Genomic DNA, 8,708 nt, shown 5'->3' on the forward strand with positions numbered 1-8,708 from the left:
ATCTGAAGCGCTTATCAGATCCAGAAGTCCCTGCAGACACTGCGGCTGGCACAGAGGGCTGACTGGCTCATGTGGGCCTGACTGAGAGGAAGTGGTGCCCGCAACACCTTGGGCAGAAGTAGTTGCACTGTCGGGCTGGGAGGGGAGTCATGGCCAACAGCACGAGGGGCTGGCAGAGGCTTTCTCTGGATTCCCCTGATCTGCCGGGGGACAGATCCTCCCAAAGGAACTGACTGGTCAGGAATCCTGCCTCTGGGAGTTTCATCAACCAGAGAAGATGGACTTATCCCAGGAGAGGAGACCAAAAGTCCACACCACACCCAGACAAACTGTCACATACTATCACACCCCCATCTACTCAAGGGCCCATTTGTCTTTCCTAAAAGTCATTCACTCTTCCCCAACAACGCCTACACATCCCCCTTCTCCTTCCCAGTTCAGACAGTATTTAAGCCAGAGTTCTAAGCCACCTCAGAGAGTTTCTCATTTTCCCCTGGGTTTCTCCCGCTTACATATGAGGGATACATGTTTAATAAACTGTTATTCGGTTGTTCATGTTTTCCTCTTATTAATTTGTGTTTTATTACAAGAGTCTCAAGTAAGAACTCTGAAGGTAGAATAATTTTTGTTCTATAACAGCAAGAGATTGGATGTGGCAGAAGCTAAACCAAGGATCAGAGAGGCTAAATGTGGTCAAGTTTACCCAGCACACTGCCTGGAACAGCCACTGGGTAAAATCTTGAGTCTGTGGGGCTTTTGTGAGAAATGAGGTGTTCCACTTTGTTTTCCCTGTGTCTGCCTGGGCATGGCCTCCTTAATGTTGGCAGGGACTGCGTCACCTTGGCAGGCTCTCACTGACCTTGAGACCTCCATAGTCAACAGGACAGGCCAACAGTGCCCACTGAGCTCCCCAGGGGCCGGCAAATGCTGGCAGGCGGAGCGTTTTGTTAGATGCTGCCCCTCTGCGGGAAATAGCCTTTGCATGTAACGGCCAGATCTTGTTTTCTCCAAATCACATTTGCTGTCCCGTCTACAAGAGTCTTCCCTTTCTTTTTCTTTTTAATATATATTTTTATTGATTTCAGAGAGGAAGGAGAGGGAGGGAGAGAGAGATAGAAACATCAATGATGAGAGAGAATCATTGATCGGTTGCCTCCTACACAACCCCCACTGGGGGATTGAGCCTGCAACCCGAGCATACGCCCTTGACCGGAATCGAACCCAGGACCCTTCAGTTCGCAGGCCTGCGCTCTATCCACTGAGCCAAACCAGCTGGAGCAAGAGTCTTCCCTTCAATCAAGCAGAAGGTTCCTGGTGGCTCCCCCAGAGCTGAGACCTGCTCACAGCCCCAGGCCCATGTCCCTGCCCGGGTGACAGCCCCTCACGGAGAGAGGACACGGGGTCCAGGAGGCCCCGGCACACAGCTCAGCGCTGGCCCCGCATCCTCAGAGGGGCGGGGAGACACGCTTGGGCCAGGCTACGTTGCTGTGTGTTTGTAAATGTTTGACCTTCTTATTTTCTCTTTAACACTCTTCTTGGAGCAAAAGAGAAAACGTTTCCACTATCGTTTGGGAAACTCGGAAGTATATTTCGTCAAGTTTCTGGGAATCGACCATCAGTGTGAGTGGAGAGAGAGAGAGAGAGAGAGAAACATTAATGATGAGAGAGAATCATTGATCGGTTGCCTCCTGCACAACCAGCTCTTGGGATTGAGTCTGCAACCCGCGCATGTGCCCTTGACAGGAATCGAACCCAGGACCCTTCAGTCCGCAGGCCGGCGCTCTATCCTCTGAGCCACACCAGCTAGAGCAAGAGTCTTCCCTTTCATGGAGCACGGCTCCTCCCCTCCTCCCCCTGGACTGGCACCCTCCCCCGTCTCCCTCAGGTTAGGAGAGCTATCCCAGGCCTGGACCCCCTCCGGCCCCAGGCTCCTCCCACTCCCCCTTGGGCTGGGAACAGATTCTCCATGAATGGCTCCCACATCCCTGTTGTGCAGAATAGCAAGCAGAGCACTCCCCCAGCTCCTCCCGCAGGAGCGGGCAGAGGCCCTCTGTGAGTGTGGCCTGTGCTCAGGAACGCCTCCAAAGTCAGCAGAGTGGAACCAGGCTAACCAACACCCCCTCAAGGTCAGGGGCAAGGTCAGCAGCATCAGAGCGATAAGTCATTTGACGGTATGTTCCTCCCCCAAACCTATAACCTCCGTCTGATCGGGAGAAAAAGAGCAGACAAGGCCCAGCTGAGGGACGTTCTGCAGAACAGCCGACCAGGGCTGCTCACATGGTCAAGGTCAGCAAAGACAGGGAACGTCTGTCCGAGAAACTGTCAGAGCCACGGGCAGCCTACGAGACAGGCGGGACCCCCCGCGGGGACCCCCCGGGACAGAACGGGGCCGTCAGTGAGCACTGCGGCTCTCTGAGCCCCTGTCTGTGCACAGGCCGTGGCACTGCCGCTCGGGAATGGCGGGAGGCCGTCCTGACAGCCCTGATGGGAAAGGGCTCGGGCGGGGCGGGCACAGGAACTCGCTCTATTCTGCTTGCAATTTTTCTGTAAATCCAAAACCCTTGGAAAATGTGGTTTATTTCAACCCTTTCTCCTCCCTCGCCTGCCTTCTCGCATCGCCTCCCGATCAGCCCCGGTGTCTCAGCCGCTCTCCCGTCTTCTCTCACGTTCTGAGATATTTATTTCTTTGGCTCTCCCGCCTGGGGGAGACTCATCAGAGTTCAGTGCGTCCAGCCAGGAATTCGCCCAAAGGCGGGCACCCCCGTGTCCCCGGGCCCTGGCCATCTCTCAGGGCGCTCCCGAGGGCAGTGCCTCCCCAGGCCCTCGGTGAGCACCCTGCAGGGCCCACACCGGTGCCACCCCATCCCATCACCGAAAGCCTCCTCTCCCTGCGGGAAATCCGAGAGGAGGGAGGAGAAGAGGCAGTCCCTTCCCTTCCCAGAGGAGCACTCTGTCCCAAGGGCGGCCTGTGAGCTGTGCCTTCCTCTTCACCCCTTTGCTCCGCCTTCCGTTCCCTCCCTCCTGCTCTCCCCGGAGCTGCCTTGACCCCAGGTCCTCAGAAACATCTGCTGAGCTGCACGCACGCACACACACACACACACACACCCCGGCCTCCCTCCGGGACCAGGGAGCCCGGCTCCACCAGCTGCCGGCTCTCCCCCCCCACCATCCCCCCCTGAAACCCCTGAGGGGCCTCGCACACAGGAGGAAGGGCAGATGCTACTTCCTTTAAATCAGGCGTCTTCAAACTACGGCCCGCGGGCCACATGCGGCCCGCAGAGGAGTCTGATCGGCCCGCCAGGTTTTTTGGGCAGTGAGCGCAGCCGAGGTGTTACAGTAGGAATTAGTAGTTCATATAGTCCGGCCCTCCAGCTCTCTGAGGGACCGTGATCTGGCCCCCACTTTAAAAAGTTTGAGGACCCCTGCAAATACTGGAGCTGCTGCCCGGGGTGTGGGCTCGCTGGGGGCCTGAGCGGGAGGGAGGGAGAGAGCATCTCGCTGGGAGCCGCCCAGTGGGACACTGAGATCCGTGGAAGGGCGGCTGGGCCGCTCTGACTGAGAAAGGAGCGGCGTTTGGAGCTGGGCCCGGCTGCAGCCGGCCGGCGGGAGGAAGCGGGTCTGCGGGAGTCACCTGGGGCCTCGGGGGCCAGCGAGTCACTGGGGAGGACCCCTCCGCTGACCGCAGGCTCCAGGAGGCACTGCTGCACCTGACAGCTGCGGCTGCGGGTCAGGGGAGCAGCCACGCTGACATGGACCGAAAGACGGAGCGTCCCCCGGAGGCAGGGGCGCGGGGGAGTGCTCGGGGCGAGCAGGAAGTCAGAGGCAGGAAGTGGCCACTCAAGTGTCACCCTGAGGAGGGGGCAGGTGGGAGCCTGGGAACATTGGGAAAGGAGCCCCAGGCTTTTCCGTAATACGGGGATGCAGGCTCGGGAAGAGGGGCCCTGACCGCTGAACGTGGGGCACGCAAAACGAAGGCATGTAGCACACATGTGCACACACATACACACACATGTGCACACACACGTCTGCAGGACCAGCTCCTGAGCAGTGGTTCTAAGTCTTGGCAGTAAATCTGAGTTCCCAGCCGACCCTCCCCCCAAACAGTGACAGCTCCCGGGGCAGGCCGGGCTCGGGCTTGGAGGGTCCGGGAGATTGGGTGCAGGCACAGGGAGCAGCTCTGTCCGCAGCGGCCACTGCAGCCGCCTGCAGCAGGAGACAGCTGACCCTGCCCTCCGTCAGGCACTGCTCCCTCCTCTCCCTTCCCATTCCTCCGCCTCCCAGGCCTCCCTCGGGCCACAGGAGCTCCCCGCACGGGCACCAGACCCCCAAGGCAGGAATGTGCCCTCCAAACACAGAGCGTCCCTTCTTAGCACACATGTGCTCCATGCAATCACGCCACACACACATACTGAAACCTTACCCGTGTTTTAACTACAATCCACACTTCACTGGGCACCCAGTGTTCTTAGCGGTTAAATCTGACAACCCGAGGTAGGGACAACTTAAAATACAAAGGGGAACCCTAGCCAGCTTGGCTCAATGGATAGAGCGTCAGCCTGTGGACTGAAGGGTCCGAGGTTCGATTCCGGTCAAGGGCAAATGCCTGGGTTGCAGGCTCCATCCCCAGTAGGGGCTCTCTCCTACCTTCCTCTCTGAAATCAGTAAAGAAATATGTATTTTTTTTAAAGAAAAATAAATTAAAATACGAAGGTGAAAGACTTCTTACCCCGCAGGGAAGAGAGATCTGGTGAGACTACCAGCCCCCACCCCAGAGTCAAACCCCGGTTCCAGGCCCAGCCGGTCAGAATGAGCCCAGCAGGGATCAGGGCCCTCCGCACTCTGCACTGCCACCAGCAGAGGGCGCACCGTGAGCGGCAGGAGGAACCAGCTTGGGAGAGGCTGCGAAGAGGACTGGCCTTCTACACTGCCCTTTGGGCAGCGCAGGGCGAGGCGGGAGCACGAAGGCCCCAAAAAGCATGACTCCTCGGGTGGGGCGGGGAGGGGGGGCAACTAGAGGGCAATTTGTAGCTGTTCTAATATTACGGGATATTAGTCCTTTGTCAGTCATATAAGCTGCGAATATCTTACAGCCCTGTTGCCTATCGGAACACAGTTTTATTTTTCATCCACACCCAAGGATATGTTTTTAACTTTAGAGAGGGAGGGAGGGAAAGCAAGAGAGGGAGAAACATCGATGTGAGGAGAAACACCGGTCAGTCGCCTCCCATACACCCTCTGACACGGGATCAAACCCGAAACCTAGGTATGTGCCTTGACCGGGGATCCAACCCGAAAAATGCTGGTGCCCAGGCGATGCTCCCACCCACTGAGCCGCCTGGCAGGTGAGGTTTGACTAACAGTGCGGGCACTTGGATGCGTCAGTAAAGAGAGGTGAAGGACAGATTGGATGCCCAGATCGTCACTGATGGACAGAAATGCCAGGGGGCAGGGCCGCTCACTGACAGCCCAGGAATCTAATAAACTGCCTCAGTGCCCGGCAGACGTAAACGGATTTCTGAAATAAGAATACGTATTTGGAATGAGAGTGAGCAATAAAGTAAATAGGACAAAACTAGAGGCCTGATGAACGAAATTCCTGCAAGAGTAGGCCCTCGCAGCCCTGGCTTCGTCTGGAAGGTCGCTCGGCCAATTTGCATATTATGCTTATATTACAGATATTAACAACTGGTGAATATGGAAAGTCTGTGCTATTCCTGCAGCTTTTTGGTCAGTTTGAGATTACTTCAAAATAAAAGTTGCCTTAAAAACCCTTAAGCATGTTTGTATGCTCTTCCCCAGTGTTTAAATACTGCTCAGTGAGAATACGTGTACGTGGTACTAGGGTGAAGTGTTTTTAATGATTAAATAGACGTGATAAATAAAACCTCTGGCGAACTGAAAATCATCAGCTGTTAACATTCATTTCTGTATGCATGTCCGATCTATTTATTATGAATATGACTGTAATACTTGTTATTGATAGGGTAACTGTTTTGAGTAGTTCTCGCATTGCACAGAGCTGCCGCTTCCCTGGGCCCCTGGGGCCCCAGCCATGTCATTTCGACCCCTGGGGCCCCACCAGGTCATTTTCCACGTTCCCGGCCTGGACCCCAGCCCCAGGGAGGTCTCCAGGCGCGCCCCGCCTCCTGCCGGCCTGAGGCTTTAGGCAGTGCCTCTCTCTGCCCGCTAGAGGGCGCTCACAACTCCTGGTAGGCCTGGGCAGAGGCAGAGACTGAGATGCAGGCCCACAGCCACAGGATCTCCGCCCCACCCCGCTGCGGGCTGAAGGGAACCTGCCCACCCCAGCGCTGATTGCCTGGGGTCTCTGGAACCCAACTCAATTCCCTTTCCCCTTCCCCCCTCCTACCCCTACACCATAGGTATCTCTTGCCTAAAAATGCATAACAACCAATAATTAAATTCTGGAGACTGGATCCGGGGAATGCAGCGAAATCAACCAATACAGACCTTCTCCTCCACTGTGCAGAGGTGGCCACACAGGCAGGCTCCCAGCCTCCACGCTGCCAGAGACGGAATGAGGACCCACATTTTAAAATGGAGAGAGTTCACATAAATTCAGATCCCCATCTTTGCTTACGAGATGGGGTGGAAGGAGCCCACAGTCTCACATTGGCAACACATCTCTAGGGCTATGGAACGGTTACCCCCTTTGAGTGGGGTACGCACTCCAGCTCCCCTCACCAATCCCCCCCACCCCCCAGGCCCTGCTGTCTCACCCCGGAAACACCGCACACCCTGTCCCCTGTTCCGTCTGCCTGGCCCTGAGGGCCTCTGGCTTTGCCACTCAGACTTACAGGCAAACTACGTGACTCTTCCCACCCTCTCCCCTCCACCCCCATCCCCCTGAGCACAGGCAGTTCCCATCTGTCACATGTCTACCCACATTTAAGAAAAAACCCTCAAGGTGGCAAGGTTTCCTGGGAATACACTGTTTGAATATATCACAGGTCACCATGCACCCATGTCATTATGACCACTGTGGAAACTCAGAGGTGGAGACTTGAGTTCACGCCTGGGTGACCCTAAGCAGTCCCTCCATCTTTCCGTGCCTTCGTTTCCCTGCCTGCAGAATGGGGAGGGTAAAAGCCTCCTAGAACGCATTGTTAACGGGGAGACCATCTGTGTGAAAGCCCTTAGCCAGCGCTGGGCACACAGGAAGAGCCGAGGAAGTGCCAACGACAATTATCAGTCATCATTGCGCAGGGAGCTGAGCCCGGGGGAAAGAGCCAAAGAAACCCACGCGCACACGGCAGTCACCCGAAGGACACATGGGCCCCGTAGGTCTGGGCTGGCGCCTGAGACTGTGCCCACTTTAGCGAGTTCCCAGGTGATAGCAGATCTGCTGGCCACACTCCCAGGCAAACTTTGAAAAGAGCCGTGGACAATAGTAAGAGCATCAACACACCTCCCGTGCTTTTTAAAGGAGACACATTTAAAGTAATGCTCCGTGAGTTAGAAAAACGAGGGAAATCTAACGCTGAGAGAAAGGCATAGGGAGCAGGGGACTTGGGCTTTGCAGGGCACCCCATTCTGTCACCTCACTGCCACAAGCCTGGGAAGAAGGAGCACGTGAGGAAAACAGTCCTTGGAAAGGCCTGCTGTGTGCCAGCCACTCTGGAGGCGTGAAGTGGTGTCACGCTGAGGTCACGGCCACTTGCATTGCCTCCTCTGCCAAGTGTCCAGTCAAGCCTTCTGCCCAGGTGTCTGCTGATTGCTGACTCCTTTGATGAACTTCTGGGTCCTCTTGTTCTCCTGAAGGTGTCATTCCGTGAAGCAGAATCATACAGACATTTTTTTAAAAGAACCTTACAGCCCTGGCCAGTTTGGTTCAGTGGATAGAGTGTCAGTCTGCGGACTCAAGGGTCCCAGGTTCGATTCCGGTCAAGGGCATGTACCTTGGTTGTGGGCACATCTCTGGGGGGGAGGGTGTGTGTGTGTGTGTGTGTGTGTGTGTGTGTGTGCAGGAGGCAGCTGGTCATTGTTTCTCTCTCATCGAAGTTTCTAGCTCTCTATCCCTCTTTCTTCTCTGTAAAAGATCAACAAATAAATATATATATATATATATATATATATATATATATATATATATATATTTAAAAATAAAATAAAAATAAAATCACCTTACAGACTGTTACAGGTGGTAAAATCCATCAGCTCTTCCTGTCAGGCGAACCTGGTCCCTGGTCGTCTTTGCCTGCCCTGTTTCCTTCTAGAAGTGTTACCGTCTCCTCGTCCACATTGGCTTTATGGCCCCACGTGCCTTTTGTGTGACCCATCAGACGTCCGCGCAGGTGGAAACCCTGTTTGCAATGACCTGACCCGGAGCCCTCTCAGCGTGACCATGAACACCCAGTGCTTTGTTTTGCTCTTGGCACGGTTTAATTTACACCGAGTTTCCCAGAAAGGAGCTCCTGTGTACGTTTGGAGAAGATCTCACTTTGTTTTACTTGGAGCTTTACCAAGAGGTGAGTCACCATGTCAGGAAAGACACGGCAGGGACAGCAGAAGCGCTCGAGGGGCACGGGGAAGCCGTAGTGCACACCTGTGTCCGTCCAGGTTTCCAGAGGGTTCTCTGTGACACGGAGACAGACCTCTGTGGTCGACTCATTTCAAACAGTTCACCACGAAGGACACTCCAACCATCTTCAGCTGATTATCACCTGACTTCTCTGAAATCCAAACTCATT

This window comes from Pipistrellus kuhlii, unplaced genomic scaffold (genome assembly GCF_014108245.1).
Source record: "Pipistrellus kuhlii isolate mPipKuh1 unplaced genomic scaffold, mPipKuh1.p scaffold_m20_p_8, whole genome shotgun sequence".
NCBI lineage: Eukaryota > Metazoa > Chordata > Mammalia > Chiroptera > Vespertilionidae > Pipistrellus > Pipistrellus kuhlii.